At 55.6% G+C, this 6,000-nt stretch overlaps 1 pseudogene across 1 annotated transcript; it reads right to left on the bottom strand.

Moving 5' to 3' along the window:
- Positions 1–2,176: 2,176 nt before the first annotated feature.
- On the bottom strand, positions 2,177–2,818 carry LOC100396382 (large ribosomal subunit protein eL19 pseudogene; annotated as a pseudogene). Its single transcript, XR_013530318.1, has one exon. The product of XR_013530318.1 is annotated as a large ribosomal subunit protein eL19 pseudogene (transcript).
- Between the last annotated feature and the right edge of the window lie 3,182 nt (positions 2,819–6,000).

The following is a 6,000-nucleotide window of genomic DNA, read 5'->3' as shown; positions in this document are numbered from 1 at the left end:
ATGCACATACACAGAAAACACATATTCACCCAGATATCCATGCACACGCACACATGCACACATGCGTATGCATGCACATAGAAAACACATATACACCAGTGCACACATATGCACCCATACATCCATGCACACGTACACATGCACACACGTCTATGCACACACATAGAAAACACATATACACCAGTGCACACATTTGTACCCATACATCCATGCACACGCACACATGCACACACGCCTATGCACACACATAGAAAACACATATACACCAGTGCACACATATGCACCCATACATCCATGCACACGTACACATGCACACACGTCTATGCACACACATAGAAAACATATACGCCTGTGCACACATATGCACCCATACATCCATGCACACGCACACATGCACACATGCCTATGCACACACATAGAAAACACATATACACCTGTGCACACATTTGTACCCATACATCCATGCACACGCACACATGCACACACGCCTATGCACGCACATAGAAAACACATATAACCCTGTGCACACATTTGTACCTGTGCATCCGTGCACACACGCAAGTGCCTATGCACACACGCCTAACACACACACGCACATGTACATGTGCTTAGCCACGACCTGGGGGCTCCAGTCGCCTCTCTGCTCTGCTTCCCCAGCAGTGCAGCCTCGGGTTTCTCTGAGGTCAGCTGTCCCTTGAGTGAGATGCACTCACCGCAGTCAGACAGGCGGGGTTGCGAGAACTTAGCTCAGTGAGTTCTGGAAGACCCAGTACTCCAGGGCTGTGGTGGGTTTTGATGGGGTGGTGAGAGGGAGGCACCCGCTGGGCAGGGGTCCTGGGTGGGCTTCGATGGGGGTGGGACCCCAGTGCAGGGACAGGTGAGGCGTCAGGTGCCAAGGAAGACAGCTTTCGCCCACGGCCCTGCTGTGCCAGGGGCTGGCACTGCTCTGTCTGACAGCCCTGCCTCGGCCCCCGCACCAATTACAAGCTCTTAGTCACAACTTCCTGCCTGTGCTTGTCTCGGCAGCAGGAGAAAGAACAGCCTGGACGCTGAGCTGCTGCTCCTCCCACTCCCTCCAGCGGCCCCCCGCCCCAGTCAGAGCCCCCGACAGACTCTGCAGATGGGTGGGCAGGGAATGACCCTGAGTCCTCAGCCTGTGAGGCCCGGGCGGCCGGCGGCCAGCAGGACAGGGTGGAGGAAGCATGTTCTGCATGAAAGATGCCGCTGTGATTGGCGGTCCCTGAGAATAAGGAGAAGCCGGCTCCCCGTGTGAAAATGACCAAGCAGGCCTCTGCATCCCTCGTTCAGTCCTTACAAGATCCCTGGGAGGGAGGACATGTCTGTTACCTCCCGCTCTGCCACTCATCACACCTGAACTGAGCGGCTCTGAACAGCAGCCTCGGGTTACCTCCTGCCACGTTGTGGGTCAGGAATCTGAGAGAGGATTTTCTGTGTGGCTTCAGCTCAGGCCTCTCATGAGGACACAGGCAGGGCTGCAGCCCCAGGCAGGACTGCCCAGGGTTTCCGGAGCTGCTGGAGGTGGTTTTCTCTGGGCCTGGGCACTGGATGCCAGCTGGGAGCTCAGATGGAATGGGGGCACTTGGGCTTCCTCACGGAGTCAGGTTCCCAGGAGCCTGTGTCTCCTAAGCTTGGGAGCAGCATCCAGCATGCTTACCATGGAGCATCAGAATCCACCCTGCTGCCGGGCGCAGTGGCTCACGCCTGTAATCCCAGCACTTTGGGAGGCCGAAGTGGGTGGATCACTTGAGGTGAGGAGTTCGAGACCAGCCTGGCCAACATGGTGAAACTCTGTCTCCAGTAAAAATACAGAAAGTTAGCTGGGCATGGTGGCGCATGCCTATAATCCCAGCTACTCGGGAGGCGGAGGCAGGAGAATCACTCGAGCCCGGGAGGCGGAGGTTGCAGTGACCCAAGATCACTGCGCTCCAGCCTGAGCGACAGAGTGAGACTTTGTCTCAAAAACAAACAAGCAAACAAAAATAAGGCATGTTGAACCCAAGTCTTCCGAGGTTCAAGAAGGAACACAAACCCACCTTCCAGGGGAAGTGGCTGAGGATTCTAGCGCCATGTTTTTGGAGTTTTTTTTTTTTTGGCAAGCAGATAAAGGCTCGTTTTATTTTAATGGCTGATCTATGTAATCACGGAGGCCAGTATGTACAGACAAAGGGGGAGCTTTTATTTCTTGGTCTCTTCCTCCTTGGACAAAGTTTTGATGATCTCCTCCTTTTTGGCCTGGAGGCGTTCTTCACGGCGCTTTCGTGCTTCCTTGGTCTTAGACCTGCGGGCCTCAGCCTGGTCAGCCAGGAGCTTCTTGCGGGCCTTGTCTGCCTTCAGCTTGTGGATGTGTTCCATGAGAATCCGCTTGTTTTTGAACACATTCCCCTTCACCTTCAGGTACAGGCTGTGATACATGTGGCGATCAATTTTCTTAGATTCCCGGTATCTTCTGAGCAGCCGGTGCAGAATCCTCATTCTTCTCATCCACATGACCTTCTCTGGCATTCGGGCATTGGCTGTACCCTTATGCTTACCTATGCCCATGTGCCTGCCCTTCCGGCGGGCCAAGGTGTTTTTCCGGCAGCGAGCCCGGGAATGGACCGTCACAGGCTTTCGGATGATCAGCCCATCTTTGATCAGCTTCCGGATCTGCTGACGCGAGTTAGCATTGGCGATTTCATTGGTCTCATTCGGGTCCAACCAGACCTTCTTCTTGCCACAGCGGAGGACACTAGAGGCGAGCCTCTTCTGAAGCCTGAGCATACTCATGGCTGCGGCAGCAGCAGCGAAAGGAAGGAGCCTGTTTTTGGAGTTTTTAGACAGAGTCTCGCTCTGTCACCAGGCTGGAGAGCAATGACACAGTCTCAGTGAGCTGAGACTTAAACCCTGGTTTAAGCAATTCTCCTACCTCAGCCTCCCAAGTAGCTGGGACTACAGGCGTGTGGCACCAAGCCCAGCTAATTTTTTTGTATTATTTTTTGTAGAAACAGGGTTTCACCATGTTGACCAGGATGGTCTCAAACTCCTGACCTTGTGACCCGCACACCTCAGCCTCTCAAAGTGCTGGGATTACAGGCATGAGCCCGGCCTTTTTTTTCTTTTTTTGACATGGAGTCTTGCTCTGTTGCCCTGGCTGGAGTGCAGTGGCGCAATCTTGGCTCACTGCAACTTCTGCCTCCTGGGTTCAAGCAATTCTCTAGCCTCAGCCTCCCCACTACCTGAGATTACAAGCATGTGCCACCACGCCCTGCTGAGTTTTGTATTTTTAGTAGAGGTGGGGGTTTCAGCATGTTGGCCTGGCTGGTCTTGAACTCCTGAGCTTGGCCTCCCAAAGAGCTGGGATTACAGGTGTGAGCCACCACGCCCAGCTCTAGGGCCATGTTTTAAAGCTGCTATATCCGTGTGACAGGCAAGGAACTGGGCTCCACTCACTGAGACTGCGACGGCTTGTCCAGGGTCCCACGGCAGGAGCTGGCGTCCAGGCCATTTCCAAATCCCAAATCCCCTCCTCTCCCAGGAGGAGCTCCCTCCACCCCTGCAGCTGCGGTCCCTGAAGACTGGATCCAGGGGTGGCCTTCACGGTGCGGTCTTTGCGGTTACACGCTTTCTGGCTCTTCTTATATTTGTGAAACAAGTCCACATCCAGCAAGTCTTACCCAGGCTGTTCCTGGCAAGGTCAGAGGGGCTGACCTCAGGGGACCCATTGGTCTCATCTGGGGGGTCTCCACACCAGCCGGCAGAACCTCTGACTACCCTGTTCTGGAGGCCGCTCTGGGTTTCAGAGCTGGACGTTGCACCACATGGAGAAAGATGTCATAAGAGGTGGACCCACAGGAGCTGCACAGAGCTACTGTCTGTTCCCAGGACTCAGCCTGGATCCTTCAGGTCCCGGCTAAGCACATGTACGTGTGTGTGCATAGAGGTATGTGTGCATGTGAATATGTGTTAGGCATGTGTGCAGGTGTGTGTGTGGATGTATCATGTGTGTGCATGAGTGTGGATGTGTGTGCATGTTAGGCATTTGTGCACATGTGGATGTGTGTGCATATGTTAGGCACATGTGCAAGTGTGTACGTGGATGTATGGTGTGTGTGTGTGTAGATGTGTGTGCACCTCTGCTTCTGACTAGCTGTGTGACCTCAGGCCAGGCACTTCACTGCTGAGCCCTGATTTTCTTGTCTGTGAAACAGCAGTGTCTGTCATCCTTTTGGGCCAGGATCCTTGGGTGACAAATGACAGAAACCCTCTTCCACCTGCCCCATCAGAAAGGGAGCTCATGGCTCCTTACTGGGGAGTCTTGGCTTAGGAACACACCCGGGCATGTCCCTGCCACCAGTTCTCTGGGTAGTGTCCTTTCCAGGCAGGCCGTGTCCCACAGCTCCTCAAGCCAAGAAGAAAGAAGGGCTGCACGCGTCCCAGGACTGAGTGTCATGGGCCAGCTTGGGACATGTCCATCCCTGAAGCACTGTGGCCTGGGAGCAGCAGCCCCTGACTGGCCGGGCCAGGGTCCTGTGTCCACCCCAATGGACCCATGGGGTTAGAGGGAGAAGGAAAAGTATCATTTTATTAGTACGTGTGTCTCGGAGCAAAGCTGGGCTGCTTTATCAGGCTGGGCATTGCTGGTGAAAGCCATATCCCCACAGCTGAGCTAGCAGACGCCATCCTGTCCCTGCTGGCAGGCAAGCACCCCAGACACCCAGCAGCACAGAGCCAGGGTGGCCCAGCCTGCTCATGGGCCTGACCCCACAGCGGCTGCCTTCTGCCATGAGAGGACGGCAGAAGAAGGGAGGGTAGGAGGAGGGGGCGGGGGTACCCACAGCCACTCCCCGCCTGCTCCACAGTGTCTGGGAGTGGCCATGTCCCTGTAGGGTGACAGCTCTGGGAAGAGACGCTCCCTCCACGGTGCCAGCTCGACAAGCATCCTGCCCACCCGTGTGTCTGGGAGCAGCTCCCGGGGGCCCCGTGGTGGCTGTTCTGAGGTAGGCCCCACAGCACCGCCTGCTTCCTGCTAAGATTACTGACCAACACCCCTCGGCTTTGTCTGAGCCCAGAAACTGATGATTTCTGGCACGAAAACCATAGGCAGGCGGCTCAGGGCCTCGACACTCACCCTCTGCCCAGCCACTGAGACCCCCCCACTCACTCAGAGCACTGACATTCACCCTCTGCCCAGACCCTGAGACCCCCCCACCCGCTCACTCAGGACCCCGACACTCACCCTCTGCCCAGCCCCTGAGACCCCCACTTGCTCAGGGCCCCTGACACCCTCTGCCCAGCGCATGACTCAGAGCCCTGACACTCACCCTCTGCCTGAACCCCCTGACCTGCTCAGGGCCCTGAAGCCTCCAGATGTGGATGGAGGGGTGTTCTCTGGAATCCTCTCCATCCTCAGAGACCAACATTGGTCCTTATGAAATTCACGGACTGGCCAGGTTACCATGGCGATACCTATTATTCCTGCTTAACAGATGATGAGTCAAGAGCTAAAAATAGGCCCAAGTGAATGGATGGATGGATGGTAGAGGGGTGGATGGGTGGGTGGATGGGTGGGTGGGTGGGTGGATGGATGGGCAGAGAGGCGGATGGGTGGGTGGGTGGATGGTTGGATGGATGGATGGGTAGAAGGGTGGATGGGTAGATGGGTGGATGGATGGGCAGAGAGGCGGATGGGTGGGTGGGTGGATGGTTGGATGGATGGATGGTAGAGGGGTGGATGGGTGGGTGGGTGGGTGGATGGATGGGCAGAGAGGCGGATGGGTGGGTGGGTGGATGGTTGGATGGATGGATGGGTAGAAGGGTGGATGGGTAGATGGGTGGATGGATGGATGGGTGGGTCTAGATTCAGTGTTAGAACAATTTGTTTTTCTCCTTCAAGATAATTCAGGTGAAATCTCAAATTCAGGGGAGGCTCCCACAGGTGGGGGTGTCTGTCTGCACAAGCACCCGAGTGTGGCTGGCATCACCCAGTGACCCCACAGTGCT

Source organism: Callithrix jacchus, chromosome 20, assembly GCF_049354715.1.
Source record: "Callithrix jacchus isolate 240 chromosome 20, calJac240_pri, whole genome shotgun sequence".
In the NCBI taxonomy this organism is placed as follows: Eukaryota; Metazoa; Chordata; class Mammalia; order Primates; family Cebidae; genus Callithrix; species Callithrix jacchus.
The sequence above is the reverse complement of the archived record's forward strand: the minus strand, read 5'-3'. Positions and strand labels throughout refer to the sequence as shown.